Raw genomic sequence first — 27560 nt, forward strand, 5'->3', positions numbered from 1 at the left:
CTACTACAAAGCTGCAGTAATCAAGACAGTATGATACTGGCACAAAAACAGAAATATAGATCAATGCAACAGGATAGAAAACCCAGAGAAAAACCCATGCACATATGGTGACCTTATCTTTGATAAAGGAGGCAAGAATATACAATGGAGAAAAGACAGCCTCTTCAATAAGTGGTGCTGGGAAAACTGGACAGCTACATATAAAAGAATGAAATTAGAACACTCCCTAACACCGTACACAAAAGTAAACTCAAAATGGATTAAAAACCTAAATGTAAGGCCAGACATTATAAAACTCTTGGAGGAAAACATTGGCAGAACACTCTATGACATAAATCATAGCAAGATCCTTTTTGACTCACCTCTTAGAGAAATGGAAATAAAAACAAAAATAAACAAATGGAACCTAATGAAACAAAATCTTTTGCACAGCAAAGGGAACCATAAACAAGATGAAAAGCAACCCTGAGAATGGGAGAAAATATTTGCAAATGAAGCAACTGACAAAGGATTAATCTCCAAAATTGACAAGCACCTCATGCAGCTCAATATCAAACAAACAAACAACCCAATCCAAAAATGGGCAGAAGACCTAAATAGACATTTCTCCAGAGAAGATATACAGATTGCCAACAAGCACATGAAAGGATGCTCAACATCACTAATCATCAGAGAAATGCACATCAAAACTACAATGAGGTATCACCTCACACTGGTCAGAATGGCCATCATCAAAAAGTCTACAAAAAATAAATGCTGGAGAAGGTGTGGAGAAAAGGGAACCCTCTTGCAGTGTTGATGGGAATGTAAATTGATACATCCACTATGGAGAACAGTATGGAGTGTCCTTAAAAAACTAAAAATAGAACTACCGTATGACCCAGTAATCCCACTGGGCATATACCCTGAGAAAGCCATATTTCAAAAACAGTCATGTACCACAATGTTCATTGCAGCTCTATTTACAATAGCCAGGACATGGAAGCAACCTAAGTGTCCATCAACAGATGAATGGATAAAGAAGATGTGGCACATATATACAATGGAATATTTCTCAGCCATAAAATAGAAATGAAATTGAGTTATTTGTAGTGAGGTGGATGGACCTAGAGTCTGTCATACAGAGTGAAGTAAGTCAGAAAGAGAAAAACAAATACCATATGCTAACACATATATATGGAATCAAAAAAAAAATGATCATGAAGAACCTAGGGTCAAGATGGGAATAAAGTTGCAGACCTACTTGAGGATACGGGGAGGGGGAAGGGTAAACTGGGACGAAGTGAGAGAGTGGCATGGACATATATACACTACCAAATGTAAAATAGATAGCTAGTGGGAAGCAGTCACATAGCACAGGGAGATCAGCTCTGTGCTTTGTGACCAGCTAGAAGGGTGGGAAAGGGAGGGTGGGAGGGAGGGAGGTGCAAGAGGGAAGAGATATGGGGATATATGTATATGTATAACTGATTCATTTTGTTATAAAGCAGAAACTAACACACCATAATAAAGCAATTATACTCCAAGAAAAATGTTAAAAAATAAAAAATGAAAGGGGGACTTCCCTGGTTGCACAGTGGTTAAAAATCCGTCTGCCAATGCAGGGGACATGGTTTCCAGCCCTGGTCTGGGAAGATCCCACATGCCATAGAGCAACAAAGCCTGTGCACCACAACTACTGAGCCTGTGCTCTAGAGCCCACAAGCCACAACTTCTGAGCCCGCATGCCACAATTACTGATGCCCACGCACCTAGAACCCGTGCTACACTACAAGAGAAGTCACCGCAATGAGAAGCCCATGCACTGCAACGAAGAGTAGCCCCCGCTCACTGCAACTAGAGAAAGCCCGCGTGCAGCAACGAAGACCCAACGCAGCCAAAAATAAATAAATTAATTAATTAAAAAAAATAATTTTAAAATGAGAGGATCAATGAAATAAAACATTTATATTCTGCTTAAAATTATCTTGTAGACAAATAATAGTAATAGTAAGCAGTAATAGTAGAATAGCAACAACTAATATTTATTAAGTATCTGGTATCCGTCAGGTATTGTGGGAAGCTCTGTGTGTCCCATACATCGTCTCATTTAACACTTACAGCACAGAAAGTATTCATTCATTCATTCAACAAATACAATGGTAAGTGCCTATTATGTGTCCATATTGTACTAGATGCTGGAGATAGAATGCTGAACACCATATAGCCCTACAGTCATGCTTGTAAGGAGTTTGTGGACTGGGGGGCAGAGGAACATTAATTCCATCCCTGGGGAGGAAGAGAGGGAAGGAGGGAGGGAAGAACAGAACATAGGAGCCTCTGCTCTCCTGCCATCTCCATCACTCCTTAGCCCCAGGTATGTCCTCTGTTTGCAGGAGAGAGTGAGCAATTCTTGGGGTTTGGCAGGAGCCCATTAGACCTCACAGATAGAGGTGGGGGAGCCTAGTTAAGTGCCCAAGTCTCCAAAGATGGTTACCTGAGTTCAAAGTCTGGCTTCCATAATGAGTAGTAGCCTTAGACAAGTGACTCAACTTCTCCCTGCCCCAGTTTCCTCAAGAGAGAAATGGCATTAATCGTAGCTCCTGCTTTGAAGTTATGATAATTAGATTATGATTCATTTAAGGCATGTAATACAGTATGTTAACTTTAGCTATTACTAGTACCAGCTTTCCTGGGGATACTGTGGTTGGAATCTGAAGGTTTTCCTTTTCCTTATACCAGCATGTGTCATTGTTGACTTCATTATACTTTTTTTTTTAAAATTTATTTATTTAATTTATGGCTGTGTTGGGTCTTCATTTCTGTGCGAGGGCTTTCTCTAGTTGCGGTGAGTGGGGGCCACTCTTCATCGTGGTGCGTGGGCCTCTCACTATCACGGCCTCTCTTGTTGCGGAGCACAGGCTCCAGACGCGCAGGCTCAGCAATTGTGGCTCACGGGCCTAGTCGCTCCGCGGCATGTGGGATCTTCCCAGACCAGGGCTCGAACCCGTGTCCCCTGCATTGGCAGGCAGATTCTCAACCACTGCGCCACCAGGGAAGCCCCATTATACTTTTTTGCCAATTACATTCCTGTTAAAGGTAGAACCAGTGCAAAAACAACTGTTTGGGGTATTGTATATTTTATATAATTCATACCTATCAGTAACATGAAATCAAACAGATAGTTGAAACTGTGAACTCTAGATTCCACATAAAAGTTTTAAGTTTCACCAATGATGGGAGATAAAGAATGGAAAGATCTGAATTACCCCTGATAATTTAGTCTAGTCCAGGCATTGATTCTTTCTTTCTTTTTAGATGAAATTTTTTTATTGAAGTACAGTTGATATACAATGTTGTGTCAATCTTTGCTGTACAGCAAAGTGACTCAGTTATACACATATATACATTCTGTTTTATATTCTTTTCCATTATGGTTTATCACAGGATATTGAATATAGTTACCTGTGCCATACATTAGGACCTTGTTTTTCAATTCTAAATGTAATAGTTTGCCTCTACCAACCCCAAACTCCCAGTCCATTCCTCTTCCTTCCCCCTACCCCTTGGCAAACACAAGTCTGTTCTTTATGTCTATGAGTCTGTGTCTCTTTTAGAGGTTCATTTGTGCCATATTTTAGATTTCACATATAAGTGATATCATACGGTATTTGTCTTTTCTTTCTGACTTACTTAGTAGGATAATTTCTAGTCACATCCATGTTGCTGCAAATGGCATTATTTTTTCTTTTTTATGACCGAGTAATATTCCATTGTATACATGTACCACATCTTCTTTATCCATTCATCTTTCGATGGACCTTTAGGTTGTTTCATGTTTTGGCTATTGTAAATAGTGCTACTATGAACATAGGGGTGCATGTATCTTTTTGAATCATAGTTTTGTCTGGGTGTATTCCCAGGAGTGGGATTGCTGGATCATATGGTAGTTCTATTTTTAGTTTTCTGAGGAACCTCCATATTGTTTTCTGTAGTGGCTGCACCAACTTACATTCCCACCAACAGTGTAGGAGGGTTCCCTTTTCTCTACATTGATTCTTAATTATATAAATATCTGAATGTACTGAAAATTTGTAAAATAGAGATGATACCATTAAGGAGAGCTGCTGTTTCTGGAATTAGACATTATAGCGAGAATTCTGTAAAATATAAATATTCTGAATTGCAGCGCCACACAGCAGTGTGATGAGATGGGAGCTGCTTCTCTAGGAGCCAATAACTGCCTTCTCTTTTTAAAGAAAAGTGGTGTGATTATTCTTTCTTCATCTGTAAAAGGAGTATATCCCAAGAGTTCTTTTAGCATTCTCCATTCCAGATTTCTATGATTTTAGTACTCTAACTTGGGTAATTATTTGAATGATGAAGATATACTTTTCTAAAAGAACTTTTGAATACATTAAAATTGGCATGCAGATAGAAATTAGAAGCTCTCGTGTTCCACTGATACTTTTGAAACATAACTGGCATAGTTTTTACTGTCTTTCTTTCAGGGACCAGTAATCTTCTGTAAATATCAACATCAGTCTCTGTGAGAGAGGAAGAGTTGACAGGATACAGATCACAACTTCACACTAGGCTACCAGCAGAAACTTCCAGTTTACCCCTTTGTCACCTGTGCTCCAAAGGTAAGCACTTGTAAGCTGCTATAGCCTTCAATTTAGATAAGCATTCAGAAAACAACAGCTTGATGATGATAAAGATAATGACTTTTCATTATCTGTAATCTTTCACCTGGGAGAATTGAAAAGGATTTTTTAATGAGAAAAACAAAATCCATCCAGAAATTTAATTTCAGGAGAGTTTTTTTTTTTTTTATCACAAATGGATGTTGAATTTTATCAAAAGCTCTTTATGCATCTGTTGAGATGATCACATGGTTTTTATTCTTCAGTTTGTCAGTGTGGTGTATCATATTGATTGATTTGTGGATATTAAAAAATCCTTGCCTCCCTGGGATAAATCCCACTTGATTATGGCATATAATCCTTTTAATGTATTCTTGGTTCAGTTTGCTAATATTTTCCTGAGGATTTTTGCATCTATGTTCATCAGTAATATTGGCTTGTCATTCTCTTTTTTGTGATACCTTTGTCTTGTTTTGGTGTCAGGGTAATGCTCACCTCATAGAATGAGTTCAGAAATGTTCCTTGCTCTGCGGTTTTTTGGAATAGTTTGAGAAGGCTAGGTGTTAACTCTTCTCTAAATGTTTGGTGTAATTCACCTATGAAGCCATCTTGTCCTAGACTTTGGTTTGTTGGGAGTTTTTAAATTAGTTTCATTACTGGTAATTGGTCTGTTCCTATTTTCTATTTTTTCCTGGTGCAGTCTTGGGAGATTGTACATTTCTAAGAATTTATCCATTTCTTCTAGGTTGTCCATTTTATTGGCATATAGTTGTTTGTAGTAGTTTCTTATGACCTTTTATATTTCTGTGGTGTCAGTTGGAACTTCTCCTTTTTCATTTCCAATTTTATTGATTTGGGTCCTCTCCCTTTTTTTTCTTGATGAGTCTGATTAAAGGTTATCAACTGTGTTTATCTTTTCAAAGAACAAGTTTTCAGTTTCATTGATTTTTTTCTCTGTCTCTATTTCATTTATTTCTGCTCTGATCTTTATAATTTCTTTCCTTCTGCTAACTTTGGGTTTTGTTTTTTCTTCTTTCTCTAGATCTTTCAGGTGTATGGTTAGGTTGCTTATTTGAGATATTTCTTGTTTCCCAAGGTAAACTTGTATTTCTACAAACTTCCCTCTTAGAACTGCTTTTGCTGTGTCCCATAGGTTTTGGATTGTCATGTTTTTGTTTTTATTTTTCTATAGGTATTTTTTCATTTCCTCTTTGATTTCTTCAGTGATCCATTTGTTCTTTAGTGGCATATTGTTTAGCCTCCATGTGTTTGTATTTTTGCAGTTTTCTTCTCGTAGTTGACTTCTAATCTCATAGTGTTCTGTTCAGAAAAGATGCTTGATATGATTTCAATTTTCTTAAATTTTCCAAGGCTTGTTTTGTGGCCTAGCATGTGATCTATATTGGAGAATATTCCATGTACATTTGAAAAGAATATGTATTCTGCTGCTTTGGGATGGAATTTTCTATATATATTAAGTGCATCTGGTCTAATGTGTCATTAGGGGCCAATGCTTCCCTGTTGATTATCTGTCTGCATGATCTGTATGTCGATGTAAGTGGGATGTTAAAGTCCAGTACTATTATTGTGTAACTGTTGATTTCTCCCTTTATGTCCATTAATATTTGCTTTATATATTTAGGTGCTAATATGTTGGGTGCATATGTATTTACAATTGTTATATCTTCTTCTTAGATTGATCCCTTGATCATTGTATAATGTCCTCCTGTGTCTCTTGTAACAGTCTTTACTTTAAGGTCTGATATAAGTATTGCTACCCTGACTTTCTTTTGATTTCCATTTGCATGGAAAACCTTTTTCTATCCCCTCACTTTCAGTCTGTATGTGTCTTTAGATCTGAAGTGAATCTCTTGTAGGCAGCATATATATGGGTCTTGTTTTTGTATCCATTCAGCCACTCTGTGTCTTTTGATTGGAGCATTTAGTCTATTTACATTTATGGTAATTATTGATATGTATGCCATTTTGTTAATTGTTTGGGGGTTGTTTCATAGGTATTTTTTGTTCCTTCTTTTGTTATCTTCTCTTGTGGTTTGATGACTCTTTAGTTTTATGTTTTGATTTCTCTTTCTTTTTTGTGTATGTATCTATTATAGAATTTTGGTTGGTGATTGCTGTGAGGTTTTTATACAGCTATATATATATAATTGTTTTAAGTTGCTGATCTCTTACTTTCAGATGCATTTTAGCAACCTTCCACTTGTACTCTCCTCCCCACACAAGTTTTTGATATCATATTTTATATCTAATTGTTTTGTGTATCCCCTAACAGCTTATTGTGGATATAGATGATTTTACTACTTTTGTTTTTTTAACCTTCCTACTGGGTGTGTGAATGATTTCCTACCTTTACTGTATGTTTGCTTTTCTGGATGAGATTTTTCATGCTGTAATGTTCATGTGTCTAGTTGTGGCCTTTTCTTTTTCACTTAGAGAAGTTTCTTTAACATTTCTTGTAAAACTGGTTTGCTGGTGCTGAATTCTTTTAGCTTTTGTTTGTCTGTACAACTTTTCATTTCTCTATCAAATCTGTACGAGAGCCTTGCTGGGCAGATTATTCTTGGTTGTAGGTTTTTCCCTTTCATCACTTTAAATATATCATGCCATTCCCTTCTGGCCTGCAGAGTTTCTGCTGAAAAATCAGCTGATAGCCTTAAGGGAGTTCACTTGTATGTTATTTGTTACTTTTCCCTTGCTGCTTTTAATATTCTCTCTTTATCTTTAACTTTTGTCATTTTTAACTACAGTGTGTCTTGGTGTGTTCCTCTTTGGGTTCATCCTGTATGGGACTCTCTGCGTTTCCTAGACTTGGGTGACGGTTTCCTTTCTCAGGTTAGGGAAGTTTTCAGCTATTATGTCTTCAAATGTATTCTCTATTCCCTTTTCTCTCTCTTCTCCTTTTGGGACCTCTGTAATGCAAATATTAGTGTGCTTGCTGTTTCCCAGAAGTCTTTTAAACTGTCCTCATTTCTTTTTATTCTTCTTTCTTTTTTCTGTTCAGCAGCAGTGATTTCCACTACTCTGTCTTCCAGCTCACTGATCTGTTCCTCTGTATCATTTAGTCTACTATTTATTCCTCCAAGTGTATTTTTCATTTCAGTTTTTGTATTCCTCATCACTGTTTGTTCTTTATATTTTCTAACTCCATGTTAAAAACTTCTGACTTCTTGCTCTGCGCATCCATTCTTCTCCTGAGTTCTTTGATCATCTTTACGATCACTACCCTAAACTCCTTCTTGGGTAGATTGCCTATCTCCACTTCACTTAGTTCTTCTTCTGGGGTTTTATCTTGTTTCTTCCTCTGCAACATGTTCCTCTGTCACCTCATTTTACTTAAGTTGCTGTTTGTATTTTTATGTATCTGGTAGGCTAGTTATATTTCTGGACCTTGGAGAAATGGCCTCCCGTAGGAGAAGCCCTATGCATCCCAGCAGTGTATTCCCCTCTTATCACCCAAGCTATATGCTCTAGGGGTTCCCCCTATGAGGGCTGCTTGGGTCCTTCTGTTGTGGCAGGCTGACACTGAGGGCAGTCTGGTAGGCTTGTGTGGCCCCCAGTCTGATTGGTTGCCAGGTCCTACCTTGTGCAGAGGCTGCTGGCTGCTGGTTGGGGTGGCAGGGGCTGGGTCATGAGGCAGCTGACCACAGAGTCCCAGGGGGCCCTGGGGCTAGTGCTGGCTCACTGGTGAATGGAGTCAGGGTCTAGAATACTCTTGGGATATTGCCCACCCACTGGTACATGAAGCCATGTCCTCAGGTTAGTGCCAGTCTACTGGCAGGCATAGCCAGGTCTTGGAGTCTGTTTGCAGGGCCCAGGGGTCTCAGAGCTGGTGTCAGATAGCTGTTGGGGGGGTTGATTCCTGACACAGTTGGGTATGGGGTCCTGGGTGTCCCAAAGCTTGTGTTGGCCTGCTAGTGGGCAGGGCCAGGGCCCAGCTGGCTCCAGGGCAGGGTCTGGCCTGCTGTGGGCAGGCTGCAGGATTATGGTTTTCTTGTGTCTGGTATCTGCTCTGTGCTAGGTGAGGTTGCCCTAGAGGCTAAAGCAGGCTTCCTAAGGGCAGGGCCAGGGCCCAGGGGTTCTGGGGCTGGTGCCTGCCCATTGGTGGGCGGAACTGGGTCCTGGGCCGTCTAGTGAGCAAGGCCATATCCAGAGGCAGCTACCAAGTTCAGGAGTTCTTTAAGCTGAGTGGGGCTGTGTCCCTATCCAGTTAGTTGCTTGGCCTGAGGTGTCCCAGCACTAGTGCCCACAAGCTGTTGGGTGGGGCCAGGTCTTGGTGCTAATGAGCTAGAGGGAGGATTCCACCATGGTGCCTGCCAGCACCAGCATCCACGTGGTAGAAGGAGCTCCCAAGAATGGGTGTCATCTGTGTGTATGTCCCCAGGGTGAGCCACAGCTGCCCACCCCCCCACCTCTCCAGAAGACTCTCCGACCAGCAAGTAGGTCTGGCTCAGGATCTTATCAAATTTCTGCTTTTGCCCTGCATCCTGGGGTGGGTGAGATTTTGTGTGTGCCCTTTAAGAGTGAAATCTCTGTTTCTCCCAGTCCTGTGGGACTCCCCATATTAAGCCCTGCTTGCCTTCAAAGCTAAATATTCTGGGGGATCATCTTCCTGGTGCAGGAATCCTGGGCTAGGGAGCCAGACATGGGGCTCAGAACTCTCACTCCTGTGGGAGAATCTCTGCAATATAATTATTCTCCAGTTTGTGGGTCACCCCCCGGGAGTATGGGATTGAGTGTATCATGAGTCTGCCTCTCCTGCCCATCTCGTTGTAGTTCCTTCTTTATGTCTTTAGTTGTAGAAGATCTTTTCTGGTAGGTTCTGATATTTTTCACTGATGGTTGTTCTGAAAATAGTTGTGATTTTGGTGTACTTGTGAGAGGAGGTGAGTTCAGGGTCTTTCAATTCTGCCATCTTGGCTGATCTCCCTCATAGCTTTTTATAATGAGATAATTTAAAATGGGTCTGGCACACAGTAGCCACTTCATAAATATTAGTTCCCTTTTTCTTTTCCTACATCAATACATTTTGAACTTGACACAAATGAAATGAAGACACAGCAGACATTCGGGGTGGTTCTGTTCTGCCTTGTCCCCACCATGGGGTGCTGGATTCCACTTAAGAGAGCTGATTTTGCCCATCCATCTGTGCCCAATTCTGTGTTTACTGATGTGACATTGGTGGCTTAAAATAAGCATGGTGGTAATATTTACACCATGAAAACTGACTTATTTTACAAATCAGCACTGTTTTGTTGTTTGAGAGATGGTTGTTAAACATTACAGTACACCACTACTAATGTCTATCAATTTCTTCAAGACTAAATTTTATTATTATTCAGGGCCACATTAAGTGTCTCATCTCTTTGTCATGACCAATAAATTTAACCAAGTTCTCATCAGTCGGGAAATAAAGAACCTCAACTGGATAAACACTATATTCTTAACTAACAAGTTAATTTCTCTGTGAGTTTTTTTGGGGGGGTGGTAAAAAAAAAAGCATGAAATTGACCATCTTAATCATTTTTAATTGTACAGTTCAGTAGTGTTAAGTGTGACATTATTTTTTGTCTTCTATAGCATGGTTTATGTGGTGGTGGATGGGCATGATTATAAAATGTCTAAATGGTTTTATTTCATTTGCAAGAAGGTGGTTAAATTCTGTTATGGTCAGGCTTAATTATCACAATTAGTTTTCGGTTGGTTTACTTCTGGCTGGTCTTTCAGAAGCCCTTGCAACCGACTTCACATCGGGCTAGCTTTTAGGAACCTTGGTCGTTGGGAATTCTGGACTTCCTTAGAACATTGAAGTCATGTGATACAGTTTTAATGACCGCCACAGTTTTCCTGACTCTCAGTTCCAAATTCCAGATACCTGGGACAGGACTGGGATCCACCAAGCTTGGATTCAGAAGACACAATTGCATTGCTCCAATGCTGGCTCCATGGCAATAATTTTGAATGATGTGCTGGCAGAGCTGTTCCTTCATGCAGAGAGATTCTGGGCAGTTAAAACACCTAGTCCAGTACAGTGTGCTTTATATATCAAATGATGATAAATCATGGCTTTAAAAAATATTTAATCAAGGTAGTTGGTATTGTAGTTAAGAATGTCCAGAATAGTATATATAGCATAGATAAAATTAACATAAAATTTCTATAATCACAATGAGAGAGAAAGAAGAGAGTTAGTTAACATAATTCATTTGGGACTCCATCTGGTTAGAATTTTAGTTATATAATTATAAAACTAATTTCTTGGATTTAAAACAGAGACCATTCTTTTTGATAGTTTCTGGTGTGATTTAAGCATTAACACATGTACACTCATATTGTTCAAATCAGAAAGGGGGTTTCAAATATTTTTAACCCCACTTCCCCACTTCAAGTGGACAAATTGTGATAAAAACAGTTGAGGTGAATAGTTTCCAGGCAAATAACAATTTACAGTGAAGTCTGGAGTCTAGGTCTTGAGTAGGCATTTCCCCAGAAGGTGATTATGGTATATGGCACAGTGTAGAATGTGGCACAGAGATTCAGACTGTGAGTCATTCCTACCTACTGTTTTTACACCATTGACAAACTATGTGATCTTGGGAACATTATTTAAAACTTTCTGGGCCTTAGTCTCCTGTCCATAAAACAGGGAGAATAATATCTATTTGACAGAAGTGTTTTGAAAATTAAGTTAAATAATGTATCCTTGTACTCAGTAAATAATACTTTTACTCAGTTTTTAGTTACAGGTTATCTTTTTCATGTATAACCAACCATTTACACATATCTAATGTCTACATATTACTTCATAACTCCTTTTTGGCACCAACAATCTGGCACATACTGTGTGGGGCGAATGAGATACCATGGCCCATCTAAAATGATCCCTGCCCTCAAGTAGCTAAACTCAAAGCTATTTGTTATTTAATTTGAGTAGCTATCACCAGTTTTTTCATATTATAAAGCCATGCCTAAGAAGCACTAGCCAAAAATCTAGAAACATGTGATGTTTGCACATGATTTTCATATTCAGTGGTCTATAGGATATGCAGTCCTTATGGTAAAGTGTATAGCACATAGCCAGCTTGGAGGACAGCCTTTTCTGGAAGGGTATTTATGGAGAAGGGTTCTTTGCAACATTGAGTTTGGGTAGCAGTATCTTCACTTCTGACTGTATGTCTTCTGTATAATACACTTGGAATTTAGCTCCTCAGAAAACAAGTTCATTTCTTTTTAAAATATAGATTTATTATTTTTATGACTACAAATACAGTGCATTGAAGTGGACACTGCTACACTGTAATACACCACCAGAGCTCTCCTACAGGATTGAAAGACTTCTACGTCTAGCTGCTTGGAGTATCTCAAAGTGCTACAAACTGGGTGGCTTAAAACAACAGAAATTTGTTCTCTCATAGTTCTAGAGGCTAGAAGCTCAAAATCAAGGTGTTGGGAGGGTCACAGTCTCTCCAGAGCCTCTACAGGAAAATCCTTCCTTGACTCTTCCAGCTTCTGGTAGCCCCAGGCATTCGATTTCTTTCTCTGTCTTCACGTGGTAGTCTCTTTTTTGTGTTCACGTCCAAATTTTCCTCCTCTTATAAAGACACCAGTCATATTGGATTAGGCCACACCCAAATTCAGCTTGCTCTCATTTTAACTTGATTACATTTACAAAAACTTTCTAAATAAGATCACATTCATAGGTACCAAGGGTCAGGACTTGAATGTGTCTTTGGGGAGCACAATTCAATTCATAACATCCAGAATATTTACATTATTCTTATTAATAAGACATTACTATGGCACTTTAATAAACACTGACACATGGTTCAGGAAAATTCAGTTTTATGTAACCATAATCTTCTTATTGAATAAATGCCCAAGGGAGAAGGCAGTGGACTTACTCCTGGCTTATAAAACAGCTCAGAAAGTAATAACCTTAATTAAACTCACTAAGCTGTAGAATGTAAGCAGAATATGTTTTCTGTGTTCTAAGGACCAAGAACATATCTTGAGCTCTCTGCAATATTGCATATCTTCGAGAGTATTAATCCAGTGATTTCTTATGAATATTTGGGGGCAACAGAAACAAAAATAAGCAGATGGAACTATGTTAAATTAAAAAGCATCTTCACAGCAAAGGAAACCATTAGCACAATGAAAAGGAAACCTAGAAAATGGGAGAAGATACTTGCAAACCACATATCTGATATGGGGTTAATATCCCAAACATACCAGAAACGCATACAACTCATTAGCAAAGAAAAAAACAATTAAAAACTGGGCAAAGGACCTAAATAAACATTTTTTCCAAAGCATGTATCCAGTTGTCCAAGGTGCCAAACATCACTAATCATCGGGAAATGCAAATCAGAAACGCAATGAGATGTCACCTCACGTGTATAAGGGTGGCTATTATCACAAAGACAAGAGATAACAAATGCTGGTGAGGATGTGGAAAAAAGGGAAGCCTTATACACTGTTGGTGGGAATGTAAATTGTTGCAGCCTCTATGAAGAACAATATGGAAGTTTCTAAAGAAATTAAAAATAGAAACACCATCTGATCCAGCAATTCCACTTTTGGGTATATATCCTCCCAAAATGAAATTATCTCTTGAAGCTATATCTGTACTCCCATGTTCATAGCATTATTCACAATAGCCCAGGTATGGAAACAACCTAAGTATCTGTTGATGAATGAATGGATCAAGAAAACGGGGTATATATACACAATGGAATATTAGTCAGCCTTGAAAGAGGAAGAAATCCTATCATTTGCAACAACAATGGATGAACCTGGAGGGCATTATGCTAAGTGAAATAAACCAGACAGAGAATGACAAATACTCCATGATAGCACCTATATGTAGAATTCTAAAAGCAAAAATAGTCAAATTCATAGAAACAGAGAGTAGAAAAGTGTTTGCAGGAGGGTGGGGGGGGGAGATAGGAAGAGATTCATTAAAAGGTATAAACTTTCAGTTAGAAGATGAGTAAGGTCTGAGTATCTAATGTATAACATGGTGATTATAGTTGATAACACTGTATCATATAACTGAAATTTGCTAAAAGAGTTGAACAACAACAACAAAAAATTGGGAGGTAGGTAAATGCCCTTATTGTGACTAAATGTTACAAGGCACATTCCAGAGCTATTTCGTAGTGTGGTTCTTTAAACTATGGCATACAGAAACAAGGGTCAACACCAGTAGGCTACCACCGAAAGTGGCATTTGGTATCATGGAGGATGAATTAAAAGCTACCACAGAACTAGCCACAGCAGAAGCTCCCCCTGTTAGGGTTACAGGACCCGCACAGATCATCTCTCATCTCAGATAATGAGCCACTGTGACTCTGGGAGCTCTGCCTGGTGACAGCTGAGAGCAAAGGCCGTGACATCTGGCTTCCAGTGCTGTAATGTGATCTTTCTTCTCCTCTTTTTGCTTTTTTCTCCGCAAAAATTGACAATGAAGACCTTTTTGAGGGGGGAAATGACATAAATCATTGCAAATGGAGATAAATCAGTTAACAGACAAGAGAAGCTGATCTGGAAACCAAGAGATAATATTGTGTGTAAAATAAAATTCATACGTTTATGAAAAATAAAACTGTGTTTTTGTTTTATGTTCTGTTTTGTATTTTGTTTGATTTTATTAGGGTATATGATAGTATCCCCTGTATTTGCTGAAAATAAAAATTATTTTATAAACCTGAATTAGAGGCATAAAGGAAGAACTCCTAAATCTGGAGTCTCGTAGGATAGATATAATGAAATGTACTGAACCTTGAAATAGGGAGCTAAGTAGAAATGATCGTTATGATATGATTATTTTGTCGTGGCATACAGTGGTCATTAATAGTGACAGAAAAGGCAAGACCTTGATTTTAATTGTGCCAGAAGGTTGTTTGTAAAACTTAGAACATCTTCTCATATATCAAGAGAATATGAATATTCTAGACTAGGAGTTGATGCTGTGAATTAACAGTTTTGGATTCTAATTTAGTGTAAATTTTTTTTAATCAAGAAAAGAGACATTTTCAACAGAAATAACTGGCTCATGGTACACGAATACATAATTCAGGCCGCATTTTAATACCTCAAGTGTAAATGAATGAGAAACATATGAATTACATCTTCCTTCAAATATCCAAGTAAAAAACAAAAGGAGAAAATGTGCTTGACAAAATGATTGAGAGCATTTCAAGTTACAGACACACACATACACATACACACACACACTCACACACACATATTCTGGATGACTTAGCCATTCCACATGGATTTCATTCTATTTGTAGAGTTTGTTTCCTGTCCTTTATGTATTATAAAAATTGTCTTAATTTTAGAAGCAGTCCATTTTATGATATTTAAATAAACTCAAATGTCTTCTTGCATTCCATTTTTTCAATGCTATGCTAAAACTAAAAGGAATGGAAATAGTCTATTCCAAATATCAGGGGTTTGGGAGTGTTTTAATCGATACCTTATTCCTGTTAATAAGTCTACATTTTTTCATCTTCTTCAAACTCCACTCGTCTTAGGTAGATGTATTTATGGTCCTTGTCTGATAATTCCACTCCAGCTTCAGATGCTTTTCTCATGTTATATCTGTGCTTGGAAACTTTTTTTTTCTTCATGTTTTTTTTGGTCTTCCAGTTTGAAAAGCATTCTGTATTCTAGTACTCAAACACGTCCTAAAACATTACTTCCTCCAATAAAGCATTTTAAAGCTATTTGGAAAAGAGCTGACTTTTTTTTTTTTTTTAATGTGATTCTTGACATCAGAGCTTACTCCTGAATTGAGTGTTATTTTTACCTGGGATTAGGGACTCTGAGGCCTGTGCTTTGAGATACAGTCTCAAGGCTTTCTGCTTTTTTTTTTTTTTTTTTTTAATAGCTACTTTATTTATTTATTTATTTATTTTTAGCTGTGTTGGGTCTTCGTTGCGTGCGAGGGCTTTCTCTAGTTGTGGCAAGCGGGGGCCACTCTTCATCGTGGTGCGGGGGCCACTCTTCATCGCGGTGCGCGGGCCTCTCACTATCGCGGCCCCTCCCGTTGCGGGGCACAGGCTCCAGACACGCAGGCTCAGCAGTTGTGGCTCATGGGCCCAGTTGCTCCGCGGCATGTGGGATCTTCCCAGACCAGGGCTTGAACCCGTGTCCCCTGCATTAGCAGGCAGATTCTCAACCACTGCGCCACCAGGGAAGCCCAAGAGCTGACATTTTTATGGGCAGAATCAAAAATCATTCAACTATGCAAGAGTTGGATTTGCCATAAGGAGACTCCCGGTTCATTTCCTTGATTCAAAACTCTTCATCCATAGTCTTGGAAGCTGTTAATCAATCTCTGAAGTAGTAACACCTTTCTAGTTTTTCAAGCATCATCTGAATGAACTCCTAGCCCCTGAGGATGACAGGTTTGGGTTGAGAACAGCATTGTGCCCAAGCCATATTAGAGATGTAGATCTGGAATCTAAGTGTGAGAATAGTGCCATATCATCATCTTTTGAAAGCTTGGTTACGAAGGAACAGAAAGTCCTTTTTGGAAAGTGGTTAAGGGCGTTGAATCATACACATATTTGTTATTAAGGTCACAGGCTACACAGAAATTTCTGGCATAGCCATCCTAGGTCAGTGTGCAATAGTTGGGCACATTGTCTTTCTAAAACCCACAAACTCAAAAACAAACAGGATAAACAGACAAACGATGTAAATATTTATTTGATGTAAATACTATGTCCTAAGGGGAGGCAAATGTATTCCTATGTTCAAGCCATAGAGAGGTCTGCAAAGGCATTAGGAATCACTCATCACACATCCAAATTCTTATATATCGTTGCCCCTTGAACAACACAGGTTTGAACTGCATGGGTCCGCTTATATGCAAGTTTTTTTCAACAGCAAATACCACCGTACTATAAGAGCCCAGTTGGTTGAATAAGCAGATGCAGAACTGGAGATACAAGGAACTAGGGACACAGAGGGACAACTATAAGTTATGTTTAGATTTTCGACTCCATGCAGGGTCGGTGTCCCTAATGCCTGAGTTGTTCAGTGGTTAATTGTGTACATATTACCATGAGAAATAAACCCTGGTCAGAACCTACAGGCAATGTTTTTCTACTTCTTTCTTCTGAAATAAGAATTTAAATTATTTAAATTCCTTCCTACATAAAGAAAAATATAAAGAATAAGTGTCCTCCCACAATAATTGGCTTAATTTAATTTCTGACAAAATGCCATTCCAAGTCTTACTTACTCTGCAGAATCTCAGGTGTTATTTTTATGACTAACATAGAAATATGTTAGCTTTTTCCTTAAAGAATTTGAGAGAAAATATTTTATTCAGCTAATAAGAATAAAAGTGGAAGCTGAAATACCAAGGCTAATGACATTTATTAGTTTGTCAAATTTCTTACTGACCACTCTTCATGTATTTGTAATTGATAAATACTCTGATCTTGAAACTGAGTAATAATAAGTTTTCAAGTCGTTAAGTTTAAGTACTGATTCTACTTGCTACCTAGTGAATGATCTAAGCCTAGGAACCCAGTCTAGCCTTGCAAAAACTTTCCAAAATCCTACTTTCATAGAACACAGTTTCCTGACGTAGAAAATGTGGATAAAAGTAAAATTATTTGCTTCATGATACTGTTGTGAGAATCAAGTAAAGAACGTTGGTGACATAGTTTTGTAACTTTTTAAAAGACAGTGTTAATGGTTGCATTAAAGAACAAAATTCATCTGAGTACATTTTAAAGATCATACTAGCTTTATTCAGGGCTTCATGAATCAGGCAGCATCCAATCTAGCAGGTACAAAGAAGCTCCAAAGAGCTATACAAGGCAAGAGATTTTATAGGCAGAGGGAGCAGGAAGAAGGAAGTTGTATTAGGCAGGAAGAAGCAGATTGATTATTGCAGGGTTTCTTTCCTTATGGGAGATGGTGGGGGTCTGTCAGGCCGATTAGCTAACTGATGGTAATCAGTAGAGTCCTGATTGGTTTAAGATTCCATGTCTGGGAGAATCAAAACTGTCATTAAGTCTCAGTTTTGTGATATAGAGCTTAGCATAAGTGACTTCTTTTGGGGGACTCATGTCTTGTTTTTAGGTTGTTTAGTGCCTATTAACAAAGGAATTAGGTTAATAATTATTTCAGGGTGATTAATATATTTCTGCACTATTTATCATTGCCCACATGTTATTTACACTGTATTAGATGAACATCATCCCTCTACCTGTGGTCCCCACTGTTCTCAGCGCAGGAGCTGGCCTCCTCTGTCCAAGTCAGCCTCACCTTCCTCTACACCCTGCCCAGTCTGCTGCTGCTGACCCCTCAAACCCACCGACCCCCAGGGCTCCTCTCCCCCTGTGGAGAATGGAGAGAAACTCTATTCCCTTCTCATGAGCAGCGTTCTCTAAGAGGGAATCCCACAGTAGGACTGGGGAGCCTCAGCTACGCAGTCCACTCCTAGCCAGGGTGAACAAGAACTCCTGGCAAGGAAGAAAGGAAGGATTATTATGGGGGAGTGCAGGTGGTAAATGGCTTCCATTGTGCCTGGACGATTGCTTTCTCTGATTTATGACTCTACTCTGAAAGACCTCATCTTTCCATCTGTATGGTCAGGTGGTTTTTGTTTCATTTTGATTTTAATTTAATCCTTGTTGTCTCTTTCTTCTGCTGTACCCAGTCAGCCAGACATGCCCAAAGATAGCACACTCGTTAATAATAATCATCAAAACCACAAAGAGAGCTTAATTGTTACAATTAAGAATCAAGAATTACAGCATGTGTATAATCTCCCCTAAACTAATTGCATTTAAAACAAAGCAGTTACTTAAACAACTGATTGAATTATTAATAGATTATTAATCAAGTATTGCTTTATTTATTATTTAATAATAAAATTATTTATTATTAAGTATTGATTTATTAACTAAAAATGGTTTAGTGATAGATGTTAACTTACTGTGATAATCATTTTATAATCTATACATAAATCATTATATTGTACCCTCTAAGACAGTGTTATATGTCAATCATATCTCAATAAAACTTGAAAAAATAAGGCAATTATTTCTGCCTATAAAGGCATTTATTCTTGAAAACGTTCAAAATACAGTTGACAGTAAAGTGAACACATTAGATATAGTTTCTATGGACTACTCTCAAGTATTTTGCTCTTGGAGAAAAACACAACGTGTGTTTTATGTTTAAGAAAAAACGGTAGTAATTATTTTTAAGCTGTTCTTAAGTAATATTTATCCAAATAGTCATGCCCTCAAGAGAGACATTTGACTCTATTTCTCCTTACCATAATTTTTCTCTTATTGCTGATTATAGATCAATAGAGGTAATCTGGCTAAAAGAGAAAATCTCAATGTTCATTTGGTAATTGTGGGCATGTTTGGGATGTGTTTGCAAAGGCATTTGTTAAAAGATAGTTTTAGAATTATTTATTTTAATTATTTCTAAGAAGGTAGCTTTGAGCAAAGAACTGTGACTATGTATTTCTATTCCAAACATAGCAAATTGCTGATATTGAATGTAAAATTTCCAGTCCATAGGCCACTATTACCATGACTCTTTTTCCCATACAAGTAAATTATATTTGAAAGTAATCAATTATTTTAATCCTCATTTTAATAAGCCACATTCATTGATAACAAAATCTCATCCATCCATTTATTCACTTCTTCAAAACTACTTGTTAAGCCCCTACTACGGGTAAGGTACTGGGGCTATAATGGTGAAGGAGAAGTTGTCCGTGACTGCAAGGAGACAGCCTGGTAAAAAGGACACTCAGTAGTGTGATACGTGCTCCATGTGGGCTAGCACGAGCACTGTGAGATTCCATAGAAGGGGCCTAACCCCATCTGGGCAGGAGGGTACACAGGGGTAGGGAAGTTGGAGAATTTGATCTCCAACTCATGATGAGTGGGAGTCAATCAGGTTAACTGAAGGGGTGGGTAAGAAGTCAATGTGTTTCAGAGAAAACAAGGTAGCGGGGAAGGTGGTAGAGTTCATTGGGAGATCTGCGTTTTTTATTGTGTCTAGAACTGAGTGTGTGTTTGTTGGGGGCTGGACAAAAGAGGGCCCAGAAGAGGGGAGCGGAAAGATTAAGAGGTGAGACTAAGTTGTGAATAGAGGCTTAATCCTGAAAAGTCTTACGAAGGCATGCTAAAGAATTTGAACCGCTGAGTACAGTGGTGGGGAGTCACTGCAGAGTGTCAAGCCCGGAAGAGACAAAATTATACTTGTTATTTAGAAATAGGACTCATTTTCAATGTAGACAATGGGCATTTTGCCCATGAGTGTGTACTAGCTATCACAAGATATGCAAAATGTAAAGTAAAATGTATTCAACCAAGTTGGGATTTTCCATAGATTGCATTATTTTAACATTTAGACTATAGACCACTTGTTCTTAACATAAGTAACAACTAATTTTCTAAAGAACTGAAATAATTTAGGTTGCGCATTTAAAAAAACTGAAATTCATCTCTCACTCCTTTCCTACTGCATAGGCAAATGTATCAGTTTTAGACAGTAAACTCTTGGGCGGACATGTTTTTACTAAAACACTTGAACAATTTTTTTTTTCTCCCTTTGGCTATTCAGTAATGGATAATTTAGGTTTTTATAAATTGAGTCAATTTGTCTTCCTTTAAAATAAATATGTTATCAGATATTTAGTGAGATATTGTGAACAAGGCTCCGTGAGTTTCTGGGAGACACAGTAATGTCTGACATGGTCTCATCTCACAAATCTCTTAACTTATAGTAATTGGAGAAAGGAGACATACATGCAGAAAAAATCCATAATAATACAGGATAATACATGACAGATATCAGGTAAGTGGAACTGATATTAAGAGTGATTAAAGTTTAGGGAAGGAAGTGACACTTTGAACACGATGCAAGAGAAACTGGGTTCCTTATCTTTCGTGCAATAAATATTTATGGAGAACATTTTCTAATCTTGGCATTCAGCTATACAGTGTCCCTGTTTTCGTGGAGCTTGCTTTCTTTGAGGGAGATAGACATGGTAAAAATAAATATTTAAGATAACTTGAGATAATAACAGATTTCATTAAGAATATGAAATGGGAGGCAGACTAACTGAGGAATCTGGGTACTATCTAATCAGAGGTACTTCTCTGAGGAGGAGACATTTAAGTTGAGACTGGATGGCAGAAGGACCCAGCAGTGATCTATGGAGAGAGAATTCCAAGTAGAGGAACCAGCCAGTCTGAGACAGGAATACATTTAGAGTGTTCAAAGTCCAGAAAGAAGGTCAGGGTGGCTGGAGGGATTGCACTGGGCAAGGAGAGAAAGGTAGAAAATAAAGTGAAATGCGTCTAGATCAGAAAGGGCAATGGAAATCAAGGGGCAAAGGTTTGTGTTTGTTATATATGACATGGAAAGCCATTTCAGGGTTTAATGTAGCGTAGTGAAATAATGTGTTTATCTATTAAAAAGATAATTTGGCTGCTGAGCAGAGAAAGGGAGGGAAATCAGCTGTATCAAGTGCTATTGAGAATACAAGGAGGTCAAAGAAGTGACCATTGCTCTTGGCAATATGGAAATCATCATGACCTTGACAAGAGTCACTTGAGTAGAGCAGTGGCAAGTGAACTCCCAACAGCAGTTGGTTGAGGAGAAAATACAAGAAGAGAAAGTGGAATCCATGAAACACATCTTTGTGAAAGTGATTAAATGCCTTAAAAATATTCTGCTAAAATAGTATCACCTTCTGCTTAAAAACTTTGCACAATGTAGCACACATCCCCCAAAAAAGTATTTTAAAACAATATTTTTGTTGTTGTTGTTGTTGGGCTAAAGTGCTTTGCATTATTATTGTCTCAGTCACTTCAACAACACTGGGAGGGTGTGTGTGTTTGGGGGAAATGATCATATCTAATTAACTTTGACATCATAGTAGCACATTTGCTGCAGAAACACTTGGTTATATAAACTTTTAAAAAAAGTTTTATTGGAGTATAGTTACTTTACAATGTTATGTTAGTTTCAGGTGTACAGCAAAGTGAATCAGTTATACATATACATATATCCACTCTTTTTTAGGTTCTTTTCCCATATACATCATTACAGAGTACTGAGTAGAGTTCCCTGTGCTATACAGTAGGTCCTTATTAATTATCTATTTTATATATAGTAGTAGTGTGTATATGTCAATCCCAGTCTTCCAATTTATCCCTCTCCCCTTCCCCCCTTGTACCCATAATTTGTTTTATACATCTGTGTCCCTATTTCTGTTTTGTAAATAAGTTCATTTATACCATTTTTTTAGATTCCACATATAAGCAAGATTATATGATATTTGTCTTTCTGTCTGACTTACTTGACTCAGTATGACAATATCTAGGTCCATCCATGTTGCTGCAAATGGCATTATTTTGTTCTTTTTTATGGCTGAGTAATATTCCATTGTATATATGTACCACATCTTCTTTGTCCATTCCTCTGTCAGTGGACATTTAGGTTGGTCAATGTCCTGGCTATTGTAAATAGTGCTGCAATGAACGTTGGGGGTACATATATCTTTTTGAACTATGGTTTTCTCCAGATATATGCCCAGGAGTGGGATTGCTGGATTATATGGTAGCTCTATTTTTAGTTTTTTAAGGAACCTCCATACTTGTCTCCATAGTGGCTGTACCAGTTTACATTCCCACCAACAGTGTAGGAGGGTTCCCTTTTCTCCATACCCTCTCCAGCATTTGTTATTTGTAGACTTTTTAATGATGGCCATTCTGACCTGTGTGAGGTGATACCTCCTTGTAGTTTTGACTTGCATTTCTCTAATAATTAGTGATGTTGAGCATCTTTTCATGTGATTTTTGGCCATCTGTATGTTTTCTTTGGAGAAATATCTATTTAGGTCTTCCATCCATTTTTTGATGGGGTTGTTTGTTTTTTTGATACTGAGCTGCATGAGCTGTTTGTATATTTTTGAGATTAATCCCTTGTTGGTTGCTTCATTAGCAAATACTTTCTCCCATTCTGAGGGTTGTCTTTTCATTTTGTTTATGGTTTCCCTTGCTGTGCAAAACCTTTTAAGTTTAATCATGTCACATTTGTTTATTTTTGGTTTTATTTCCATTACTCTAGGAGATGGATCAAAGAAGGTCTTGCTGTGATTTATGCTAGACAGTGTTCTGACTATATTTTCCTCTAAGAGTTTTACAGTATCCGGTCTTACATTTAGGTCTTTAATCCATTTTTAGTTTATTTTTGTGTATGGTGTTATGGAGTGTTCTAATTTCATTCTTCTACATGTAGCTGTCCAGTTTTCACAGCACCAGTTATGGAAGAGACTGTCTTTTCTCCATTTTATATTCTTGCCTGCTTTGTTATGGATTTGGTGCCCACAGGTGCGTGGGTTTATATCTGGACTTTGTGTCCTGTTTCATTGATCCATGTTTCTGTTTTTGTGCCAGTGCCTTACTGTTTTGATTACTGTAGCTTTGTAGTATAGTTTGAAGTCAGGGAGACTGATTTCTCCAGCTCTGTTTTTCTTTCTTACGATTGCTTTGGCTATTCGGGGTCTTTTGTGTTTCCGTACAATAAAACAATATTTTTTAAAGTCAAAAGGAACTTTAGAGACGATCTAGCCCAACCCTTCCACTTTACAGCTGGCTGAGATGAAGTCTGGGGAATTTAACTAGTAGAAGAACCAGAGCCAGATGCCTAACTTAGAGTTTTCTGTTCTTTTTACTATTACACTTTACACATATTCACTAATTGAATACTCATAATTAACCTTTGAAGAAAGTTTTATTAGAATATCATTTTACAGCTGAGAAAACTAAGGCACAGAATATTGAAGTATCTTGGCCAAGGTCATATATCTAATAAGTTCTACAGAGCCAGAATTCGAAACCCAGGTAACAGATTCAGGAGGCCACATTCTTAACGATTATGCTATTATATTTATTATTCCATATAATTCCAATCCTTAAGACTCTATTTAAAATGAATATCTGCATACTTTACTGTTAAAATTTCTGTGGTCTCATAACATATCTAATTCCATTTAACCCCAGTGCATCCCATCATTACTTTCTGTAGAAAATACTATTTATGTTTAAAGTTCTGCTTGAGTATTCTTTTTTAAAGTATTCTTAAAATTTTTATTTTATATTGGAGTATATTTGATTTACAGTGTTGTGTTAGTTTCAGGTGTACAGCAAAGTGATTCAGTATTGCTTGAGTATTCTTGATTTTTATTCTTTTTTGTGGTGGTAAAAGTTGATACCATGCTGGCATGTTCATATTGCTCATTGAAACAAGCTTTCTATGAAGTTTATTTGTCATTGACTGACCAGTGTAATAAACCTGTTTGTGAAGACAGTAAGGTAAAAAATCATTACTCATAGCTGTGCTTGCCAATCTCCAAACTTTACCTTTGTCATTATTCATTAAATTGCCTCTTTCCAACATTTAAATTTTAAAAGGAATAAGATCATCCCTTTTTTCAGAGCATCTGCCACATGGTTCTAGGCAATAGGGATTTAACATTTTTCCTAAGAATAAAAATAAATAAATGGGATTTTCTCTTTTTTCAACCTCTTAAATAAAAACAGTGAAATTTCAGGAAACAATATTACTTCTCTCATGTCCCTTGCTTTTGTAAGATCTGAACTTCACAATTCAACTGGATTTTCATTGAAATTCACCATGCTCCCCTCCACAGCTGTGGTCTCAAAATACCATTTCTGCATTTATTTTCGCCCGTGGAATTACTGCTCAGAGAAACCACAGAGTCAATCAGACTCAGAATGGCCCAAATCCTTCCTGCTTTGGAGTTTTCCATCTTCAGATCAAAGCATTTCATGCCCGTCAGCAACTTTTTTTAAAATGCATTTGCTCCTCGTATGCACAACTTCCATTTATAGACTCTCCTTGGCTGACTTCTCTGATGAAGTTGTCTGCTTGCCAGGAGAGCAACACTAATGCAGAAGTAACAAAGGGGCCTTCAAGTCCTCTTTGTCAATGACCTGTTTCAGATAATGGCCAACTTCAGTTGTGGACAAACCATCATTCTTTGCATGAGAGGCAGAGAAACTGGTTTTCAGTGTGTGCAAGCTGTGAAGATAATGAGGACAAACATAAACTGCTTAAATGAGAAGATCATTTAGGAGGGGAATTAAAGACAGAATAGAAGCAATTAATGGAATCTGTCAAAGTAGTGTCCTGTCATTAATACTGGATTTAAGAGTTTTGTTTATTTTAGCTTCAGCTTGCATATGTGCAGTGGGGTTGAAAAAAACGTACAAACGTTTTTTTTTCCTTACCTTCTTTTTTTAAAATCTGAGTTTATTTGAATAGCCTCAGTTGCCTTCTTTTAATGAGAGGAAAAACAATACATGCAAAATAATAGATTTGGAAAAGAATAACTCAAAATCCCAAGGGCAGTAATCTTTTGGAAAAAGTTAATATTCATGATTTATGGGAAAGTGATGAAAGCCAGCACACCACTTTTCTATGATCCAAGTCTTCAGCTTTTTGCCCACAGCCAAACCAGGCCTTATAATAAAATCATTATTACCTTAAAGAGGGGGAGAAGCAGCAAACACATATTATTGAGCCTTTATAACCTTACCAGTAATAAACCTAGGGTTTATATTTATGTATACCTTAAGCTCATGCTAAGTCTTCATGTAAAACTTCCATCTATTTCTGAAAGCAGTTTTTTTTTTCTTTCTTTGTTTCATCAAATCATAGTATTGCTGTACTATAAAAACAGAGTTGGATGGAATTTGGCCTAAATAGCCTTCTTTCATTTCTGTATTTGTCCTAAATCAGTACATCAAGGTTCAAATTCAACTTGCTGATTTATTTATAGAATGTTCATTCTATACCACATAGAACTTATAACTATAGAAAATATAGCAATAATTGTCTGCTTTTTTCAGGAGTTCCCATTCTAAGAGTGGTAGGTTAAACAGATCTAGGCCATTCTTTTCATTTTCATGTTTCCTTCCTTCTCTTAGGAGGAGAGTGATAGTTTCTGAAATGGTGAGCAAATCTGGATATCTAAATTTCATCTTGACTTTTTTGGGGGAGAACTTTATGAAAGAGGAAGGAATGAAGTGACTGGATGGGAGAGTAGGACTTGGCTTGGCAGTGTGGTGACTCAGTCGATGGTGAAAAAGAGGGTCCCTCTCAATTTCATATACAGTTCTTCCAGGAAAAGATTCCTTGGATTTGTTTTTTATCTTGTTCTGGCATGGAAAAGAAAAAGAATAGGATACTCATAGGACCAATTTTACAACATGCAATGTTCTCATAGAGGTACATTTTTTGTTTGTTTGATGGACTTATAAGTCTATAAAAGGGCATGCACCTTAAGTCCATATATAAGAGCTTAAGGATTCATCTCAGCAACAGGTAAGAAAGATGTGTAGTGTGTAGAATGTCATCTGAGAGTGACCTCAACTAATTGCTGATTAGCTGAAAACGTGTAGAAATTTTCAGCAATTAGTGGAGAGATCAACAGAAAACATCTATATTTAATTAGCCATATGGTTGTTTTACTGGAATTGAAACTGCATGTCTCTCCCAGTGTGTCTGGCTTTTCAGACTTCACAAGTTCTGTCTTTGTACGTACATATACTTCATTTGTTGTGGTTATTCAGAAAAGTGAGCAGAATTGGGATCATATTCAAATCATATTTAGCTGTGTTGCTAGAAAAGTAATTGAACTATAGCAGAGGTATTTCCATCCTTTAAGTAGTAGGAAGTCTGGAAACTATTGGTTTCAAGTGTACAAAGTACACTGTTTAAATTCCTTTACATATTATAGGTAGATGTTAGAAAGAGATGATTTCAAGAACCGTGGCAAGTTCAAGCTCAGTAGTCACGTTCTGTAGAGTTGACTTTCAATTGAATCAAAACTTTAAGGAATCTCTGACATAATGTACATCCTTTTCCCATGCCCAACAGAGGAAGCCAGGGCCGCAATCGCTATTTAAAGCAAGTTACCTCTTGAAGCCTTATAATGAAGAATTTATTTTTCTATCTATGGTATATTAGTCCTGTCTCCTCCAAAAGGCTCCTTGGAAATGTAAGGAAGAGAAGTTATGGTTCTTTCTGAACCTAGTCATCAGCCTTGTCTGTGATTAAAATACCATCCAGCTACCCCTTCCCTCTGCCAGCTCTGCGAGTAGGTCTCTGGCAGACAGATCCATTGTAGATTGGCTTTGTCTGGATTACAGAAGCAGAGATGCCCTATCCGTATAATTAGTTAGGTGGTCCTTCATATCACTTATTTTATCCCAGTTCTTGCTATTTTATCCTTTTACCTCTAGAAAAGTTACCAGTCACGTATGTAGTGGTCCTTACCATTTCAGGAGGTTACTGTGAAGTGACATCTCTCAGGCGAGAAAGCCTAAATACCACAGCTCTCAGATCTCATTAGTCACTTTTACATAGCAAAATAATTGATACCTTCTCTATCAAATCAATAATGTTCAGTCAGACAATTGTTTTTTCAGGATGAAGATGAAATCTTTTTCAGAATGAAGGTGAAGTCTTATAATTCAAAATAGCAATGAGGCTCATGAGAATTTTCCAGAAACTCTCTGTTGACTCTAGGACAGCTATTCGAACTTTCTGTCTTTGATTAGACCAAGAACTCTTGATGCCTTTTTTTCCTAGCTTCTTCAACAGCTGTAATTAATCACAGAATTTTGGCATTTATCTTTCCACCAAGGCCATGATACTCTTTGAATGAATGACGATTATTTCTTTGTGTTAAGTCTCTCTGTCCCAAGACTATCAAAATTTCATAGTTGTGTTTTCTCCACATTCTTCAAAGCTTTCTCTTTCAACTTTTGCCTAAAAACAACATAACAGAACAAGATTCATTATCTGGGTCTGTGAGTTAAT

The 27560-nt window shown here is 37.6% G+C and overlaps 1 long non-coding RNA gene across 1 annotated transcript in view; it reads left to right on the forward strand.

Moving 5' to 3' along the window:
- LOC309665933 overlaps positions 1-27560 on the forward strand; it is a 207809-nt gene that overhangs the window by 64444 nt on the left and 115805 nt on the right. The window contains exon 2 of the long non-coding RNA XR_014266785.1: positions 4491-4625. This is a non-coding gene — a long non-coding RNA (uncharacterized lncRNA). The remainder of the gene's footprint in view (positions 1-4490; positions 4626-27560) is intronic.

The sequence above is a fragment of the Balaenoptera physalus genome, assembly GCF_965194825.1.
Source record: "Balaenoptera physalus genome assembly, chromosome: 8".
NCBI classification, from domain to species: Eukaryota; Metazoa; Chordata; class Mammalia; order Artiodactyla; family Balaenopteridae; genus Balaenoptera; species Balaenoptera physalus.